This window comes from Sminthopsis crassicaudata, chromosome 4 (assembly GCF_048593235.1).
Source record: "Sminthopsis crassicaudata isolate SCR6 chromosome 4, ASM4859323v1, whole genome shotgun sequence".
Lineage (NCBI taxonomy): Eukaryota > Metazoa > Chordata > Mammalia > Dasyuromorphia > Dasyuridae > Sminthopsis > Sminthopsis crassicaudata.
The window spans coordinates 16,754,660-16,776,470 of NC_133620.1; the positions used below are offsets into that span (position 1 = coordinate 16,754,660).

Genomic DNA, 21,811 nt, shown 5'->3' on the forward strand with positions numbered 1-21,811 from the left:
AGAAGGGGAAAAACGTTCAGCATTTGTGGCTTTCCAGTCCAAAAAATCAGGGTGGTGTGTACAAAAATGTGCCACGGAGAACATTCAGATGTGGTCCCTCATGTAGTCTCCCCACCAACCTCCACCTTGGTAAGATTTTATTTTAAATACAACAGGGTGTTGGAATGGGCAAAAATCCACCCACAACTCCAGTTATCTCGTGGCAAAAAGAAAACAGGTCATTCTTTTCCTGGGTCTCGTAGTTGGTGCTGTGCATGTTGACTCAAGACTCTTCTGAGCTGGCACCAGATCAGCCACAGGGACGTGCTTTGCTTCAGCACAACCTGACATTCTGAGAGTCCATTGCCTATGACAGGCCTCCTTTCCCTCCCACCCAAGCTCGACCCCCCAGACGGGCTGGGAAAGAGGAATAGGAGAAGCCTGATGTTTTGACTCCCATGAAGCCAAGAGGAAAGAAAATCTGGCTTCTTGTCTTTTAGCCTGTAACAGTATCACGTTGTTATTAAAACGATGAGACGCAACCCAGGCGGGGTGTTGGGTGAAAAGAATCAAAGACGGGGCAGAGCATTGTAAGAGTATCTGCACCTGTTGCCAGATCTCCCGGGCACTGAGATTTAAACCAGAGGGACCGAGGGCCTCCCCCTGACGATTTCAGCTATTGGCAACTTGCACGTTATAACTTGAAAAGTTTTTTTTAAAAATCAAACTCTGCCAACAGCTGTAATTTCAACCCAGCAATGCAAAGTCTGATTTCCAAATACTTACAATTTGAAGGTTATTTTTTCCTCCAAGCTCCTTTTCAACATCAACTTTCACCTCCAATTTACAGTTGTAAGTAAAAGACAACAATTAGCCATGGAGATTTCCCTCCCTGGATGGGGGCTAACTGGACAAAGAGAAAAATCGAGAATTAAAATCCAGCTCAGCATCCTTTGGGAGCCTCTGATAACTCCCAGAGCTCCTCCTCCTTTCTGATAATTCTAACGGCAAAAAAAGAAAAAAGAAAAAAAAATTTAAAAAAAAGAAAAAAAAGGCAAGCTGGTAAAGGACATACAGAATTACTGGAATTAATCTTGGTAGACTTCACAAGAGCTTCTTTTCATAGAGTAATCTCCATATGTGTTTGTGTGTATATATATATATATATATATATATATATATATATATATATATATATATATATATATATATATATATATATATATATATATATATATATATGTATGTATGTATATATGTATATATATATGTATATATGTATCTAGATGCATATTCATTTATTTATTTCCATGCTTCTAAATCTTTCATATTTAGTATGGTAATAAAGTATAACTTATCATGTTTTTAATTCTTTTTAAAAGGGTCAGAGAGTGGTCAGCATGATGCTGTGGATTGTTGTAAACCATCAAAGTAACACAAGGCCTGAAACAAGCCAACTTGATCAAGTTCAAGGATCACTTTTATTCCCAAACTCTTCCTCTCTCGATCAAAATTAAATAAAACAAATTATTTGCTAAATGAATAGATGAATGGGTAAATAAATTAAATTTGTTGTTATATTGTGGTTGACTCTTTGTGACCCCATTTTGGGGTTTTCTTGGTTAAGATACAGGAGCCATTTGCCGTTTTCTTCTCCAGCTCATTTTAATGATGAGGAAACTGAGGCAAACAGAGTTAGCATGTATTTGAGCTCAGGAAGTTGAATCCTCCTGACTCTAGGCCTGGGGCTCTATCTACTGTACCATTAATAAATAGATGCTGCCCCATTAATAAATAGATGAATAAATGAGAAGTAAAAAATCATAAATTTAGTACCAAGTCTTCTTCCTTAACATAATAAATAAAAATTTACAATTTTGAGGGGGGAAATCTCACTGAAACTTTCCCTTCTTTTCTTCATCCTTATTTCAGTTCCAATAGAGGTAGTGCACCACAGTGGATGGAGCTGGCCTTGGAGTACAGAAGAGAGAATTTAGATACCCTCTAGCTGTATGATAAGCCACCACCTGGGTAAGTCACAATCCCTCCGTGCCTCTGTTTTTCCATCTGTAACACGAAAGATTAGGGTTTCTTTCTGTGCTTTGGGGTCTATTCCAACTCTAGATTTGTGATCTCACTTGACCTCCTTGAGCTTCCCTTCCTCAGAGATGAAGGGATTTTTATATGGAAACTTTACAGCTGCCATTCACTGAATGAAAGCTCATGGACATTTATGAAGGATGAAGCAGCATCAGGCAGCTGAGAGCAGACTGGATTGGGTCTCAGAGTCTGGGGTTCAAATTCAATCTGGGTCAAGAGGAGCTGCGTTTTCCTGTCTACAGCAGAGGCAAGAGAAGATGGCTTCTGGCTCTACATCTAAGCTCGTAGTTAGGAAACTCCACTTCTTCCCTAAGTTCTCCCTGCCTTGAATTCCCCAATCTAAAATTGTTTCCGACTTCAGACTTCACCAGCACTTTGCCTCTCTCCAGCACGTGTTCTGATGCTTTTTCTCTGATTCTGCCCATAAGCTCCAAAATGGCAGGAAATCTGTCTCTATGGAATCAGTGCAAGAGCTCAGAGGGAATTCGGAAACCATTGCTGGAACGACACCTGGAATCAGGAAGCCTGGATGAGATGGGCTACAACTGCTTCCAAGTCTATGATCATGGGATATCATAAAAGACCTGTCCCCAAAGACCCCACCTTCTTCTGACAATGCTCTGTTTGGACAAATCATTTCTCTGGGGAGCTGGTTTCTAATCCAACCTTGACAACCCCTCTCCTCTGCTACAAGGTGAGGATGACGGGAAGTGGAAATTGGTGAGTATATGTTTCAAAGGACTTGCCTTTGATTTAAGATGTGGGGACAGAGAAAAGTTCTGGGCCAAAAGCAGACGAGGTGGAGGGAGGGAGGGGTGAGAGAGAGAGAGAAAGTTGGAGCAAATGAAACTTAAGATTCCCTGAAAGCTGTGTTTTTGGCTGCCAGATCACCTCCTTCCCCTAAGATGTCTCCTAGAATTTCCACCAACTCCTTTCCCAACTTGTCGTGAAGGAAGCCAGGAATCTGCAGAGTTAGCCACTAACTGAAGGACATCTGTTCCCGCCTGGCACCGAGAGCCTGGGTATGCACTGGTCACCATGCTGGATTGTGTCGGGGTGAAGCAGTCTGGCAGAGAGCTCCTCACCTGCTGCCATGGTCAGACAAAGAGGCGTCCACTGCCTCCCCTTTGACCTTGAAAAGCTCGGTCTGTCCTGGAGCCAGAGCTCCCAGCTGCTGGTGTGGTCAGCTCCGTGTGCTTCCCTGCTGAATCAGATCCTCAAATGAGCCCTCTGTATGGTCTCCATCAAGAACTCCAGGCAGAGAAGGAGGCAGGGAACCTCCCTAATCAGGTGACAGCATCTGTCCCAAGTTGCTGCCACCCTGGATACACAAGGCGCCTGGGCTGGGGTGTGAGATGCCCTTCACCTGGCTTTGCAAATAGCTTTCCCAAGAATCACCAGAGCCACAAAAACCACAACGCTCTCTGACCCACGGGAGCTGTCCACTCGTTGGGCAACAAGCATAATAATAGTTCATGGAGAAAGATCCTCTTGAGCTTTGACCAGCACAATATCTCCTGTTCCCCAGACAGGTGCTCTAACTAATTCAGTTGAAACTCAAGATGCTGGAAATTTGAAGCCATTTATTTGGCAAAACAAAGATATTTTTAAAAGTCAAAGCTGCTCACATTTCTAATGTACGACGGCAGTTCACAAAGTGTTTTCCTCACCCTAAGCAGAATCAGAATCATAGAACTCCAGCCTCCATAGGAAGACCCCAATTGGGGTTTGAAATAAGACAGACATGGTGGCTAGGAACCATGAGGTCATAGCCCCCTGGTACTTTGCTCATATCAGGCCACCCAGAAGCTGATCACCATTGATAAGCTGAAGAAGTTAAAAGGGAATGCAAGAAGATCAACAAAAAGCTTTGAAGGAGCTGAGTATCTTTAGATCTTTAGCCTTAGAGAGGTTAGTATAGGTTTGTTTGAAGCTTCACGTGTTTGAAGGACAATTGTGGGAAAGAAAGATGCTATTTGTTCTTTTTGATCCCACAAGTAAAACTGGGAGCAGTGGGAGAAGCTATAAAGGAAAACAGACTTGATGGGAGGTAAACTTTCCAGTTCAGTGAGAGCTGTCCCAAAGGTGATGGGCTGCCTGAGTGCTTGGGGGTCCAATTTCCTTGAAGGTCTTCAAAAAGAGAAAGGAGGATCTCTTACTATAATAAGAATTGATTTGGTGAATGAATTGGAGCAGATGGCCACTAAGACCCCTTCCATCTTTTAAATTCTGATTTCTAAGACAGTCAATTCCATCTTTTGGACAGCTATGCTTATTAGAAACTTTGTCCTTAAGAGATCTGTTTTCAACAACCATCCCATTATGGGTTCCTGATCCTGTCCCCCGGAGGAGACAGGATCAAGTCTGATCCAACAGCTCTTCAAATAGTAAAGTTTTCTAGTTCTTTCCTAACCAGTCCCCTCTTCTTCTCCAAACTAAATAAACCCACGTGCTTTTATCAATTACTATAAAACATCGATGATAAGTCATTTTACCCATCAAACTATCTTCCTCCAGATGCTGAGGCATTTGCCAGTGTCCCTTCTCCTAAAATGTGATACCCAGGGAAATGCCAAGGCCTCTCATGCCTACTCTCCTAATGAGGAACATCGGGCTTGGACTGCTTGTGACCACATTCTAATAAAGGACGATGTCACTTAAAGCTCAGATCTCCATAGTTCCCACCATAGAAAAATCTGTCCTTTCTCTTTCCAGGATCCCCAGGGAGAGGAAACATGAGAATCTCATTCACCGCCACCCGAGGCTCCCTTTTCTCCTTCCCTTCCCTCAACTCCCCAAATGTAACAATCCACCCAGGAGAGCCTGGAAGATCTGCTCCTACCAGAGGCCTCTTGTTTGACGGCTTTTAGAGCTTTGATGAGATGGGAGTCCAAAACTCTATAGCTTCTGACGGTAGGAGAGACTGTGAGGCAAAACCATTTTCCCTGCTGCTGCCTCAAGATCCCCCTAATTTAATTTTAATTTTACTTTCCAATTTTCCCAGAATTTTTTGTTAAATAATGAGTTCTCATGCCAAAAGCTGGGGTCTTTGGGTTTCTCAAACACTAGATTATTCAAGTCATTGACTATTTTTTTCCTGTGAGCCTAACCTATTCCACTGATCAATTACTCTATTTCTTAGCCAGTACCAAATGGTTTTGATGACCACTGCTTTATAATAGAGTTTTAGATCTGGCATAACTAGACCACCTTCATTTACATTTTTGGACCCTGCAGTCTTCCTACACTGTTATCAGAACTATATATGGCACCCAAGGCCTTGGACCTTCCACTCTGCTATAGCACCTCTAGGATTTCTTGGCCTTTTCTGAAGCAGATTTTTTTCTTATATATATATATATATTGCTTTTAGCCTAGTTTTATTCATGCTTGTTTTGGGATGGAGAATAGATCATTCACTTAAAACATACATACAGTAAAAATAAAATATATCTTACCATATATATCTTTTAATCTACAGCAATTAAGTACCTTAATTATGTTCATGCACACAATCTAACATTACAATTAAAAATAACAAATACAATTAAGACTTGTAGCAATATTTTATAATAAAGTAATTTCTAATTTCTCTTTGTAGCTAGATCAAGTATCCCCCAAATGCAAATTTCTATAAATAGCAAGTGTTTTATTTAAAATGAACATAAGAACATTGAGTACGTGGACAGCCTCAGAACAAGCTGATATTATTCTATTCAGCTACATCAGCAGCAAACCTTGGTGTCAAATGGAAAAACTTTATTTGCAAATAAATTTCAAAAAAGAACTTCTTTTTATAATGAAATACAGAAAATATAATGACTTGCTAAAATAAACAAAAATGTAGTATATTAACACTTCACTGTAGAGAATGAGTACAAATTGTACAAAGAATTATAGATAATGAATGATTTTTATTAAGAAGTTACTATAAAAATTCTGGCTAAATAAAAGTTCATGTTGGGAAGCTCTATGGAAGGTGCATGTCTTGTCATATTTCTGTCATCTTGAGATAGATAGCACATGTGCATAAATCCAGCATTCATTTTCGCTGGTTGTTGATAGCATGTGTTTTAAGAAATGTGCACAGTATGGAAAAACTTGCAAATACTCATGAATGAAAAATTTCTTAGAAAAAAATAAATAATTTCATGACTTAGTCTCACTGTGTAAAAATTTCAAGGCAAGATTTTTCCCCCTGCAAAACAGATAACCATTTTAATGAGAAATATTTTTATTTGATTTAATGCATTTCTTTTGCCTCCTCCTGTATTGCCTTATTTTGCTCTATTTTTAAAATTGTTATGCAAATAGTATTTGATTTAAAATAAAAACTATTTCACTTATGAAAAGTAATTCTGGATTTTAAAAAATCGAGAGCTAATGAAATCCACACTAAAATGACATCATCTGATTCAAATTTAAAAATGACATACTCGTAATAAAAACAAAACAAAACACATTTCATGAATACAAAAAGAACTGTCTGCTGAGTGTTGTAGTTCAGATTTTTCAGAATGCTGTTGTATGTTTTATGGGGAATCAGGGGGAAGATTCCATAGCAGAAGGTGTTAATGTGGCCTGTATTGATTTAAGTGGTGAACCAACTAGACTGAAATTGTGAGATACTTATAGACTTAAGTTGTTTGTTAAAAAAGGAACTTTCTATTATGGTTAAGAAAATCCTCTTCACTTTTCTTTTCCTCAAACTTGCTATTTTTTATTGACTCATTTTCTAGCTTTCTGTATCTTCCTTCCTACTAAAGAACTTGTCATTCTACCAAACATTTAAAGAACAATTAATTCTAATACTATGCAAACTATTTGAAAAAACAAGGAAAGAAGGAATCCTACCAAATTAATTTTATAACACAAGTATGGTGCTGATACCTAAACCAGGTAGGGTGAAAACAGAGAAAGAAAATCACAGACCAATTTCCCTAATGAATATTGATGTAAAAATCTTAAATAAAAATATTAGCAAAGAGATTACAGAATGTCATCCCTAGCATAATGCACTGTGGCCACAGAGGATTTATACTCGGAATGCAGGGCTGGTTCAATAATAGGAAAACTATTAGCATAATTGACTATATTAATAGTCAAATTAACAAAATCATATGATTATCCCAATAGATGGAGAGAAAGCATTTGGTAAAATTCAACACTCATTCCTATTAAAAACACTAGAGAGTATAGGAATGAATCGATTTTTTCTTAAAATGACCAGAAGCATCTATTTCAAACCATCACCAAACATCATATGTAATGGGGACAAACCAGAACCATTCCCAATAAGATGAAACAAGGTTATCTCACTGTTACCATTACTATTTAACATTGTATTAGAAATCTTAGCTTTGGCAATAAGAAAAGAAAAAAGATTAAAGGAATCAGAGTAGGCAATAAGGAAACCAAATTATCACTCTTTGCAGATGATATGATGGTATAGTTAGAGAACCCTAAAGAATCAACCAAAAAAACTATTAGAAATAATCCACAACTTTAGCAAAGTTACAAATCTACAGAAGTCATCAGCATTTTTATATATTACTAACAAAGTCTAGCAGCAAGAGATACAAAAAGAAATTCCATTTAAAATGACTGAAGATAAGACAAAATATTTGGGAGTCTACCTGCCAAGGCAAAATCAAGAACTTTATGAACACAACTACATAACACTCTCCACACAAAGTCAGATATAATCAATTGGAAAAATATCAAATTCTCATGGGTAGGCCAAGCAAACATGATAAAAATGACAATATTACCTAAATGAATCTACTTATTCAGTGCTATTCCAATCAAACTCCCAAAAAATTATTTTACAGATCTAGCAAAAATAAAATAAAATTAATCTGGAAGAACAAAAGATGAAGAATTTCAAGGGAATTAAGCCATTCTTCAATTGATAATATGGTCAAAGAATATGAACAGACAATTCTCAGATGAGGAAGTTGAAACTATTACTCGCCATTTGAAAAGATGCTCCAAGTCATTATTAATCAGAGAAAGGCAAATTAGGACAACTTGGAAATGCCACTACACACTTGTCAGATTGGCTAGGATGACAGGGAAAGATAATGTGGAATGTTGGAGGGGATATGGGAAAACTGGGACACCGATACATTGTTGGTAGAATTGTGAATACATCCAGTCATTCTGGAGAGCAATTTAGAACTATGCTCAAAAAGTTATCAAACTGTGCATACCCTTTGATTCAGCAATGTTACTACTGGGCTTATAACCCAAAGAGATTTTAAAGGAGGGAAAGGGACCTGTATGTGCAAGAATGTTTGTTGGAGCCCTCTTTGTAGTGGCCAGAAACTGGAAACTGATTGGATGCTCATCAATTGGAGATTGGCTGAATAAATTGTGGTATATGAATATTATGGAATGTTATTGTTCTGTAAGAAATGACCAGCAGGATGATTTCAGAAAGACCTGGAGAGACTTACATGAACTGATGCTGAGTGACATAAGCAGGACCAGGAGATCATTATATACTTCAAGAACAATACTATCAATTCTGATGGATGTGGCCCTCTTCAACAACAAGATGAACCAAATCAGCTCCAATAGAGCAGTAATGAATTGAACCAGCTATACCCAGGGAAAAAACCCTGGGAGATGACTATGAACCACTACATAGAATTCCCAATCCCCCTATTTTTGTCCGCCTGTATTTTGGATTTCCTTCACAGGCTAAATGTACACTATTTCAAAGTCTGATTCTTTTTGTACAGCAAAATAGCTGCTTGGACATGTATATATTTTTTACATTCAAGGGTTCTGATAAAGGCCTCATTTTTAAAATATATAGAAAACTGACTAAAATTTATAAGGATTCAAGCCATTCTCCAGTTGAACAATTTTCAGATGAAGAAATTGGAACCATTTCTAGTCATATGAAAAAGTGCTCTAAGTCACTGTTGATCAGAGCAATGCAAATTAAGACAACTCTGAGGTATCACTACACACCTGTCAGATTGGCTAAGATGTTAGGAAAAGATAATGATAAATGTTAGATGGGCCGTGGGAAAAATGGGACACTAATACATGTTCATGGAGTTGTGAACAAATCCAACCATTCTGGAGAGCAATATGGAATATGCCCAACGGGCTATCAAACTGTGCATATCCTTTGATCCAGAAGTGTTTCTATTGGCCTTATATCCCAAAGAGATCTTAAAGGAGGGAAAGGGACCCACATGTGTAAAAATGTTTGTGACAGTTCTTTTTGTAGTGGCAAGAAATTGGAAACTGAGTGGATGCTCATCAGTTGGAGAAAAGCTGAATATGTGATAGTATATGAATGTTATGGGATATTATTGTTCTATAAGAAATGACTAGCAGGACGATTTCAGAGAAGTCTGGAGAGACCTACATGAACTGATGCCAAGTGAAGTGAGCAGAACCAGAAGATCATTGTACACAGTAACAATGAAATTATAGGATGATCAATTCTGATGGATGTGGCTCTCCAACAATGAGATGATTCAGGCCAGTTCCAATGATCTTGTGATAAGGAGAGCCATCTATACCCAAAAAGAGGGCTGTGGGGACTGAGTATGGATCACAACATAGCATTTTCACTCTTTTTGTTGTTGTTTACTTGCTTTTTCTTTCTCATTTTACTTTCCTTTTTGAGTTGATTTTTCTTGTATAGCATGATAAATGTGGAAATATGTATATAAGAATAATTGTATATGTTAAATATTGGATTACTTGCTATCTAGGGGAGCAGGATCAGAGGAAAGGAGAGAAAAAAATTGGAACACAAGGTTTTGCAAGGGTGAATATTGAAAACTATCTTTGCATATGTTTTGAAAATAAAAAGCTATTACTTAAAAAAAAGAAATTAAAGTCAAATTCTTGATTCTTCTCCCTTTCTTTTCAACCAATTGCTGTGATGCTTCCTCAACAATTACTTGAACTTTAACCAACTTGTTCTTTTTACATTTTGTACTTGCCTTTCTTATTAGATTTTTCTTTGCTTTGTTCTTTCCAACTAGAAAAATCTATAATAAGTTTGAGTTCAAAGTTATGGTTAACTTCACTCTTTTCTCCAAACTGAGTTATCTTATAATGATGTCCTCATTTTTTAGCTATGAGTGTTGCTTCATTCCAAATCGCAATACTTATTTTCATGATGATCTGGATAGTGTCAACAAAGCTCCGTAGAAAAGTGGATCAAAGACAGGATCTCTCAGCTACTTTTCAGGATCTCCATCCAAATATTTTTGAGGATCTACATGTGCTTCCTCTTTATCAGTGACATCAGAAAGAGCCCTTTGGTTACAAGAACTTCTTCATTATCAATTGTGAATAGGCCAGTGTTGGTCTGAAAACTGACAATCATGGTAACTTTTTCAATTATAAATTTAAGTATGAATTTCATCCATGAACAAAAATATCATCAATTTCATTGGTAACGTGAAAAGGAAGGCCTGTGTTTTGTTCATCCATTGGAAAAGAATAAATGCTCACAGAAGGATGGGCCAGAGCTGCTTCTGCTGTCAATCAATCCAATGTCAACATGAATGTCAAAATTTGCTCCAGGAAGTCCAGTGCTTCACAACTCATGTCTGGAAAGAGGTAAATTAAGGATTTGTGTGGCTCAATCATGTCATTTTTTATGTAAACCGGGATTTCACTGAGAAATTCCTGATGATCTTCCTTATATATAATGGGAATAGATTCTAAAATTATCTGCATCTGTTCAAGTTCACATGTACCTGTAAAGAGGGTTTTCCCAGTCAGCATTTAAACAAAGATGCATTCTGCATTCCACATGTTAATGGTTTTTGTATAGTTGTTAAAAGAAAGTAAAAGTCATGGATATCTATACCATTTAGTACAGAATCCTTCAGAAAAAAGCTGCTTATGGAATAATTGAGATCCATGATCCAGCCAAGACAAAAGTCACCTATCTTCAGCACCAAGTCTTTGGTATTAAAAAAAAAAATTAGCTGAAATCTCTGTGGAGTACATTTGTCAAATGAATAAAGTGGACTCCCCGTAGCAACTGATACATGAAAAGCCTGACATGCTCCTCTAGTAAAGGGTTCTGCCCTAGCATATTAGCCAAGTCTGTCTCCGTGTTCTCCATGTTTCTGTCAGAGAGCCCACATCATCTGTTAACTCATTTCCATTGGGACCAAGAACTTCAAGTACTTTTACAATGTCATCAGGGTCAAGTCTAATCATTTTGATTTTGCATAAAGCATGTTTAACATTCTCAGAATCTGTAAGAACACATTTCTTGACAGTCATTCTTATCACAGTCATTATCAAGAGCAGAAAAAATTATGGCCATGGTTACCACAACCCAGTGGTTTAAGTCCATATCAAAACCATGAGTGTTCCTGAGATTTTCAAACTTGTCTGCCATTTTGAAATACTTAATATTTTTTCTTTTCAACTTAATAAACATGTATAAACATGGAAGAAACCTGTGGGAGAAAAAAATCTGCTTTCACTGCAAAGTGACTTCTAGATACTCAATGTATGTGGCAACCAAGTTGGGGAGTTCTTCTCAAATCTACAACTAGACAACCAGTGAAAGAACACTGGGAAATGAGTGTGGACTGATTGCATTTTGTTTTTCTTCCCAGGTTATTTTTATCTTTCTAAATATGTTTTTACTTGTGCAATAAGAGAACTATATAAATATGTACATAAATATTATATTTAAGATATACTTTAACATGTTTAACATGTATGAGACTGCCTGACATCTAGGGGAGGGAATGGAGGAAAGGAAGGGAAAAGTTGGAACAGAAGTGTTTGCAAGGATCAATGTTGAAAAATTACCCATGCAGATGTTCTGTCAATAAAAATCTATAATAAAAAAAATCTACAGCTAGTAAACTCTAACCCATTCTGAGAATTAGAAAGATTGCAGTATCCATAGCTCAGATTAGGGGAAGTTACTTTGCAGACATTTAAAGAAAACTCAAGAAACTCCAAACAAAATGAAATGATGCTATGCCTTCAGCTTTACTATGCTAAATGAGTTAACATTGACCAAAAAAGTGAATAAATGTGTACACATTCTCCTCAAGGTATAGATATATTTGGATTGCTCCTGAGCAGCATTTCTGGGAGCTAATAAGCACTGTTTTTTTTTCTTTCCCTCCTTTGTTTACTATTTATCATAGGAAGCTCTGGTAGCTATTAGTTTACAGAAGATGCCTTTTGTTAGTGATCTGGTGGCCCTAGCTCACCACAATCACAACCAAAGCCACCATCCATCTTATTCTGTGACAAAGGAACTTCTTGGACTCATTGAAGCAGCCTCTAAAATTGTCTCTGTCTCTGGCAGTTTTGGTAGCAGTAGTATCTCCAAGGCTTTTGCTTTTCCTCAGTAGCCATCATGTAATCCCAACTCGAGTATAAGTAATTCATTTTCCCCCAAAATAAAGTGTGAACTTCTCAAGATTAGAGATTGTTTTGATTTTTTTTTATTTGTATTCCTAACACTTAGCAGCGTGCATAACACATAGTAATTACCTAATAAATATTTCTTCACTTGTTCATTCATTCTAGGACAGTAAATGAATAAAGTTTGCTTGAGAATGGGGTATTTTCCATCTGATCTATGAACTCTTATAAAAATGACAAAACTGATTTCTTTTTTGTACATTTACAGATATGGATTTGAGAAGACTTGCATGGGCTACACTAGACTGTCACAGATGTATGTGATTCCCCAAAAGATTTTTTTAAAAATCTCCATGTTTATAAAAACCAAGGAGAAAAAACTTAGTGACCTCCCAGCTTACCCAAATCCAGTGAGCCACTGGGAATTGTGCATTGAGCACTAGATGATTGCAGTTCAATGACCTGGTTTCAAATACTGACTTTTCTTGTGGGAATGTGGTACAGAGGGAAAGATACTCAGTGGAGAGTCAGAATGCCTGGATTTAAATCCAGAAATCTTTTTTTTTCTCTCTATCTAGGTTCAATTTCTTTAAATGGGCCTCAGTTTCCTTCTAAGTAAAATGAAAAGAATGAAGATGGGCTAAGTGAGTATCAAGGTCCTTTGAATGTAGAAATAAATCTACAGTCATTTATTGCTAAATTGTTCAATTTTATGGAGAAGTCTTCCTTAGGAAGTAGCAAAGACTTAAACTATCAATTCTAGTTCAGTGTCCAAAGGACAATATGTTCCCATGCTCTAGAGCATAGGAGAACTAGAGATAACCTCAACAACAACAATAATAGCATGTATGTACCACTTTAAGGCTTGAAAGATATTCTACACATCTTTTCCCTCATTGGATCCTATGACAATATTGCGAGGTAGGTGCTCTTACCATTCTATTTTACAAATGAAGAAACTGAGGCAAGACAGATAAAGTGACTTCATAAATGCAAACATGTTTATTTTTATAGATGATAGAAGTAAGGTATGGATAATGACCTCCCTAGTTACTCAGCAGTAAGAAGTCCTAGAGCACTGGACTTGATTTCTTTCTCTCCTTTTTTCCCCCTTTTTTATATTTAAGTTCCTTGAATACAAGGGAACAATCACTTATTTTATGCAATTTATTTTAAAATTTGCATTGAATTTTATTTTTCTGAATGCTTGTAAAGATAGTTTCAACCTTCATTTTGTAAGACTTTGTGTTCCAAATTTTTCTCCCTCCTTCCTTTACCTCTCACCTCCCCAAGACAGCAAGTAATCTGATATAGGTTACATGCATGCAGTTCTTTAAATATATTTACATATTTATCATATTATTCAAGAAAAATCAGACCAAAATGAGGAAAAAGCATGAGAAAGAAAGAAAAAACAAACAAAAATAAAGGCAAAAATAATATGCTTCAACCCATATTCAGTCTCCATAGTTTTCTCTCTGGATGTATATGGGATTTTCCATCCCAGGTCTATTGGAAATGCTTTGAATCTGCAAGTTATTAAGAAGAGTCAAGTCCATCATAATTGATCATCACATAATCTTGTTGCTACTGTGTACAGTGTTCTCTTGGTTCTGCTCACTTCACTCAGCATCTGTTCATATACATCCTTCTAGGCCTTTCTGAAATCAGCCATTTCTTACAAAACAGTAATATTCCATGACATTTATATACCATAACTTAGTCAGCCATTCCCCAGCTTATGGGCATCCCCTCAGTTTCCAGTTTATTGCCACTACAAAAAGTGCTGCCACAAGCATTTTTGCACATGTGAGTCCCTTTCCCTTCTTTTACGATCTCTTTGGGATACAGGCCCAATAGAGACACTGCTGGATCAAAGAGTATACATACTTTGATAGCCCTTTCACCTGCTCCACTTCTGTATGACTCTGGGTAGATTACTTCCAATGCACTCTCTTCCCCTAGTTTCCCACTCTATTAGAGTTTTTTAGATGCTAGGATTGGCAATTTTATATTGGAAGTGACTCAACGGGACACTGAGTCCAACCCTTCACTTTTCTGACATGCCTTAGGTCACGTAGATAGGGTTAGAGTCCAAGCCACATCTTCCTTATTTATAAATAAGTGCAATGTGCATTTCACTAATCTGCCCTGACTCATGGTATGATTTTTTTCTTAAATAGTTCCTTCTTTTTCTGTGGGTCCAATAGATGTAAGATCAGGGGGGAAAATAGATCTTCCTTAAGAGAAAAATATACTGGGTGGGGGATGGGTTTGGAGAAGTTGAGAATGCAGTGGAAATCCAAGCTTTCAGGGCTTACAATCTGGCTTTTGATGTTAGCATTTATTTATTTTTGGTGAAGACAAGATTCTCCAGTTTTCAGAAAAAGGCCTATAAAACCTTGTTAAACAAATGTTTCACCAACTTGTGGAACCATTTTTAAAAAGTGCTCTGATTAGTTCTGTGTAAAGCAAATCAGAAACATGTGCATTTCACTGCCATAACAATGGCAGATGGCCCAAGTTTAGGGAAGAGGAAAATGGATCTGAACTTGGGGACAAAACGTTTTCCAATGAGTTTGGTTCACTCGAGTTGCCAATCACAAGGCCGGGATTGCCTGTCTCTCCTCCCGTCTCCTTAAGAAAAATCTGAAAAAGTTGAAAGTCTTTCTGAACTTCAAAGAACTTTTATAAACAAGATTCTGATGAGTTCAGGGCACAGGAATCAGAAACATACGGAAAATATTTCCCATCATGGCCATGGGTGTACAAGATGGAAACACAGGCAATTGGCAAAACCCACTTGGGGATGTCCTGAAGTTGACACAGTGGAAGAAGAATTTGACACAGTCAGTGAACTCCAAATGCCCTAAATGCAGCCAATCCTTTCTGTTCAAATGCACTGGACACAAAAAAGCAATGATTCCTCCTTCCTCTCATCACACCTTCCAAGAGCGCTGTCAAACATTGGTTTGAGAAGTGCTTTCTCTTAACTTCTGTTACCCAATTTTTTTTTCACAAATGTATTTGGACAAATCTTTAAAAGATATATTCACACATAAGTATATAAGCTATTTAAATATAAAGATACAAAACTCCTGGATACAAATACTTTATAAAATTATTCTTTGAATTTTAAGCAGCTATTGGTGCCAGAAAATTCAATGGCTCCCTCTTATTTCTTGGGGGGGGGGGAGAAGACAAATTTAGTCTGGCATTCAAGGCCTACATTAATAACTTTGATGTACCTTCCCAGATTTAATTCATATAATTTCTATTATGTATTCTAAGCTCAGGTCGAGGTGGATTACTCACTCTATTCTTTGGTCTCTTTCTGAGTCACTTGCCTCCCTGCCTTTAAATTGAATGGACAGTCATTCACCCCATCTCTGCCCACTTTTTAAATCCTTCCTTCAAGACTTAGCTCACATACCATTGCCTGGAAGAGATTTTCATTTATCCAATTGGATATAATTTGTCCCTATTTACACCTGCTTTATTTGACATCTCCAGAGCATTTCATCAGAGGATTCTAGAGAAAGATGGGAAATGGAACTCAGATTCTACTGAGTCCCACCTATCCATGTTACAGATGAGGAAATTGAGGGTCGGAAGAACTACATCATTTGCTCCAAGTCAGTGAGTGGACTGAGAAGTGAACTTGGGTCATAGATAGGACCGTGGATCTAGAGAAGAAAGGGCACCAGATACCAATGAATCCAACTTCCTTGTTTGACAAATGGGGTCAAAGAGAACTGACTTGTAAAGGTCACTTGAATGGTCAATGCAGATTTTGGACTTGATAATCCCAATCTTCTGCATTTTTAGCTGAACCACTGCCTTCCACAAACCATCACGGTCGTTTTGTGGCCAAGCAAAGGCACTTCAGGCCTTAAATGCCTGCCACGGATCATTTTAACAAGTCTTCCTTGAGTGTCCACGTAGACATTTCACTAGAGACTGGGACTACAAATACAAAAACTGGCACTGTCCCCAGGAAGCTTGCAGGAAACCCCCATGCATACAGATAAATGCCCACTCCCTATCCAAAGGAAGACTTGAACGTGAATCGGTAATAGCAGGATAATAATGGCAGCAGGAAGGTCTCCTCCTTTGTCTTCTACAGGAACAGAAGAAACCCACTCCCCCTGTTTCATCTCTGGGGAATGCCATTCTATCTGACCAGATCTCCTTGGAGGAAAGGGAGTGATACCATGTCTTCAGCTCCTAAACTTGTCCCCTTGCCTGAACTGCCCAAGGTCCTGAGATTTTTGCACTCAAAGGAAAACCCTCATGGACAGTGAAAACTCCATCTGAAGTCATCCCTCAATGATTAAGGAACATTTTCCTGGTGTACTCTCCCCATCTCAAAGACTCTGTATATTACCCTTCAAATCTTATTCTTCATCCCTCACTATTGAGTCCCTTAATCCATTCTCCTTAATTCCTCTGCTCCTCCAAGTGTCTCACTCTAAAGCTACTCACACCTTCCTCCCCATGTGCTCTGAAATGTCTGTTCCATGAAGGGATCAAAAGTTGCTGAAATCTTTTCTTTCCTACTCCTTTAAACCTCTGGCTCTCACTGATTGAGCCTTAACTTCCCCCTGATGAAACCGCCTCTCTGACCTTCTTTTCTAGAACCCACTGCACTTTTTCTCATTCTCAGACTCACCAGTCATTGAGAGTTCAGTTGGGATGTGTGCTTCCCACTGTCACTTCTTGATTCTCTATCATCACTCAGTATCCTTTGAAAAAAGGATAGAAGCATTTATTAAGCACCTTCTATATATACCTACTGCTTATTCAGGGTATGGGATGTTCCACCTTCTTCTTTCCCACCCTCCCTCAAATTTTGCATAGGTCAAACCCCCTATCTGCAGTGTCCTCCTCCCTCATATTTGGCTACAGCTTAGCACAGGCGACTCAGTAAACTGTCCTTTGAAAATGGAAGAAAAGAAAGAAACAAGCATTTATTGAGTTACTATTATACTGGAAGCAACCAGGTGCCAAAGTGTCTAGTGTGCCAGATCTTGAGTCAGAAAGACTGAATTCAAATATGGCTTCAGACACTGAAAAAGTCATTGATCCTATTTTTTCATCTATAAAATGATTTGGAGAAGAAATGGCAAACTACTCCAGTATCTTTGTCAATAAAACCCCTAAAGGGAGTCACAAAGAGTGGATGTGATAGAAACGATCAAAGACCCCCACCTACTACGTGTCTACTGTGCTAAGCTAAGCTGCTGTGCTGTCCACTATAGAAAGGTTAAGTGTTAAGAGTTTTATAAATATTATTTCATTTGATCCTCACAACAACCCTGGGAAGTAAGTGCTATTATTATCTTTATTTTATAGTAAAGGAAACTGAGACAAATCATCATTTGTTCATGGTTACACAACTCGTAAATAACTAAACCTGGATTTAAATTTAATTTTGAGGCACTTACAGAGCACAACAAATGTGGGGTTTAGCCTTTGCAAAAAGTGAGGGAGCGAAGAAAAGGAGATGGACCATCACATTTCCCAAATAATAAAGAAGAAAATCAGTTCAACTAAAGTGTGGAGAATTTGGGGTGGAATATGATAAATTCCTTTCTTTTAGTTTGGAACCAGATTGTAATAAGCTTTGATTGCCAAGTAGGGAGCATTTGCATGTGACCCTAAGACACTAGGGAGCCCCTGGAGGTATTTGAGGAAGAGAGTGACAGAGCCAGATCTGTACTTTAGGAATAGCTATTAAAGTCTTAAGTAGTAGGGATGGAGTTGGTGGAAAAGAACTAGGGATGAAGCCAAACTTTGTTCTTAAAAAAAAAAAATCACCCCAAGGTACATATTGCCAATGGTCAAAAGAAATGAATTACTGTGGAGCTGGCTCCATTTCAATTGAAACTTTCTTGTCACTGGATTTCTTAGGAAAAACTGATTAATCAAATACTCAGCAATCTCCTCTATCTTTTATTGTATAGCTCTTGTTACTCTTTCTGTTTCATGTTCTATGAAAACATGCTGTTTATTGACAGGCTAGGATTATGCTGCCTAAAATATAATTTGCATTTGCAGTTTTCTGCCCCCACAGGTATAATCAATCTTGGCCCATGGCAGTCACTCCCTAGCAAACTTTTACCTCATTTTACACACTGCCTTTCTTCACAGATTGGAGTACCCTGAGGTTGCTTTTTCCCTCTCAAAGAGCTGAGCTGAGGAAAAAAAGGAACTCATAAAGTAATATCATCTACAATCATCTCTGATCCAAGCCAACAATGACTTCTCTCATCTCACCCTGCCCCTCAAAAATTGTTGCCATAATAATTCAATAGAATGGAAATTCCTTGAGGACAGGTACTATTCATTTCTGTCCTGATATTTCTAATGTCTGGCACAATGCCCAGAATATTGTAGGTATCTAATAAGTACACGGGACATTGAATTTGATTTATAATTTACTTTTTGTATTCCCTAGTGACTGCCAAAATTCACAAGGTGGCTATTCTGGAGCATCCTTAGGGCTTTCTCCCATTTAAAATTACTTGGTATCCATAAAATGGTGACTTATCTTTATTGCTGTATCCCCTCAGCAGAATATAAGCCCTTTGAGGAAGAGACCTATTATTTGATTTCTTTTTGTACCCCAACCTAGCCTAGTGTCTACATAGAATCTCTTTGCTGAACTGAATTGAACTGAATAATAAAAATATTTGAATCGTTTCATGGCTCTAGGGCAATTTCTGTAAGACTTGAAGTTTGAGACCAGAATTATTTACTTTTCTGTCTAGATGTAGATTCAATTAAACAGTGAACTGTCAAGTTTATGATTTATACTGTTGTCATACAGGTACCGTATGGTCATGTTCTCCCATGTATATTCCCCTTTCTCAGGATAATTAGATAATGGGGCATTCAGATAAATCAGATACAAGATCACAGATTATAAATTGATCACATAATCCAGTGGGTTCATTGGAAGTTAGTCTGGGGAAGCCTACAGGTTAGACCACTTCTCAGAATGATATTATACATGGGATTACAAAGAAAAACAATTACATTAAAATACTGTTATCAAATATTAAAAAAAAAAACAAGTCAACAGATCTCAGGTTAAAAAGTCCTGCTGTTGTCCAATTCCCTCATTTTATAGAAACGATCTGAGAGTTTGGATAACTTTAATCAAACAAATTAACTAGTAAATGATAGAGGTGAAGTTCAGAGCCAGCAATATTTCCATTATACTGTACAGGACCCAAATTCTTACATTGTGGTTTGTGATCCATAGAGGGACCTCATGGGTGAATATGAGAGTTACCAAGTTATGATTTATTCTCAATAAATGCTTGATTTGTATACCTATTTTATATATCTAGGATCCATGTAAAATTTTCTGATACCATCAGTCCCTTACCCTCAATAACTATTTTTTCTCCTACTTCTATAATCTATAGTTTTGTTTTTATTCTTGGATCCTCATGATTCAAAATGGCATTTATCTCCTTCAGTCACAAAGATATTAAAAAGATCTATTGTCCACATGTCAAATGTAAGTTTTTCTTCCATCTAATTAAAACTAGAATCTGTCATAGATCTAAAAGAAGCATTTGTGGCAAAGAATTTGGATATTATCATGGTTAATATAGTCAAGGCTTTGATTGTTCTGGTCACCTGCTAGCTACTCATTCCTTTTGGCCTTAAAATGAGACCAAAACCTTGCTGCTTCCTAGAAACATAAAAAGAGAGAGATTTATTTTAGCATGGGGCAGTTGAAAGCCATCAGATCTCATTTCCCTTTTCCCCTTAACTGGTAAAGACAAGTGTCAAAACATCTCCGCGAAAAGAAACTCAAGTTTGCTTTGATTAAAAAACAAAAGTAGAAATCATGGGGTCACTTTGGCAGTTTCTCATTTTCTAAAGAATTTTCTCAGAGTCACTTATCTGCAGGATCATATCTGTCTCTCATTTCTGCAACTTTTCTTTAAAAAAAAAAAAGAAAAGAAAAAGGGAAAGAAAGCAGTTTAAAATTGGTTAAAACATCAACTCAGTTGGATTTATTCTAGACTCAAGATCATCCTGTGACAGTCTGAAAATGAAATAAGTTTCAGTGAGATCCCTGCAAGGGAAAGATGGTGATGGAGAATCTTCTTTTACACACTAGATGAGCATGAAAATGAAAAACATTTTGTCAATTAAAAAAAAAACTTAAACATGTATTTTAAAAAAAAAATCTTTCTCAGCTAAGAAAGAAGTTTCTGCTATTAGATAAGATCTGGAGCAGAATTCTGGTCCTTGTATATTACCTTTTAGAAGGGACACTAATAAGCCAAGATACATCCAGAAAGAGCAAAGATAAGTGGCAGGGAATTAAAATCCTTTCCTAAAATAATGGACCAAGAAATAAACTAGGGATATTTAGTCTAGAAAAAGGAGACTTAGAAGGAAAATGAGTATTGTCTAAGTATTTCGAGTGTAATTGGACTTGGCTAAAAGAGATTTCTTACCAGACATATATGCTGTTGGATGGTGCAATGGATAGCGTGCTGGTACTAGAGTTGGGAAGACCCCAAGTTCAGATCAGCTCATTGGAGTTCTGTTCTCTGCAGAAGAGTCTAATGCTTGACAATTCAGATAGAGAAAAGACCTCAGTGGTCATTACCCTACCTTGCCCCAGGTGATCTTCAGAATATTTCTAAGAGAATTCAAATGGAAACGATTTTGTTTCCTGGCCTGGTGCTGGTCCAGGTTTCACAGGTGTACAAGCATGAGGTCAGTGCAATGGCTCTGTACACCTTCAGTTTGGTGGGCAGCCTATACCTCTTCTGTCTCCCACTTTTCTTTCAGGACCTCCCAAACAGTGAGCTAGCTATGGCAATACAAGGGTCAACCTCAGCATCTATGTGTATATCCCTGGAAACTATGCTGCCGAATCAAGTGAATTTATCCACAGTACTCAATATTTCTCCATTTGCAGGAACCAGTGGTTCTGTGTATGGATGGTGTGATGCTGACTGGTAGAGAACTTGTGTTTTCAAGCTATTAATTGTTGGGCAAAATTAGCAAAAACAACAGAGAATGGATCGCTATTCCGTTGCATCTCAGCTTCAGAGACAAATGAGTGCAAAGTCATCTGAGAACAAAAAGTCACACGCTGATTCTCCCTCCACTTTAGTCTTGACCGATAGTTGTTTTAACTTGAATAATTTACTGTCAGTGCAGTAGTTGACATAGATGCCATTTTCATCCTCAGTGATGGTGTCCAACAACAACACTGAAAACAATATACTAAAAAGCAAGCACACAGCTCTGCTTCACTCCATTGTTGACTGGGAAAGTTCAAGAGCATTGTTCAAATATATAACTA

The 21,811-nt window shown here is 37.6% G+C and overlaps 1 protein-coding gene and 1 pseudogene across 2 annotated transcripts in view; both read right to left on the bottom strand.

The window, feature by feature from the left end:
- Positions 1-21,811, bottom strand: part of FGGY (FGGY carbohydrate kinase domain containing) — a 517,954-nt gene that overhangs the window by 326,078 nt on the left and 170,065 nt on the right. The gene's annotated exons all lie outside the window — the stretch shown is intronic.
- LOC141541569 (mitogen-activated protein kinase 6 pseudogene) lies at positions 8,748-13,412 on the bottom strand (annotated as a pseudogene).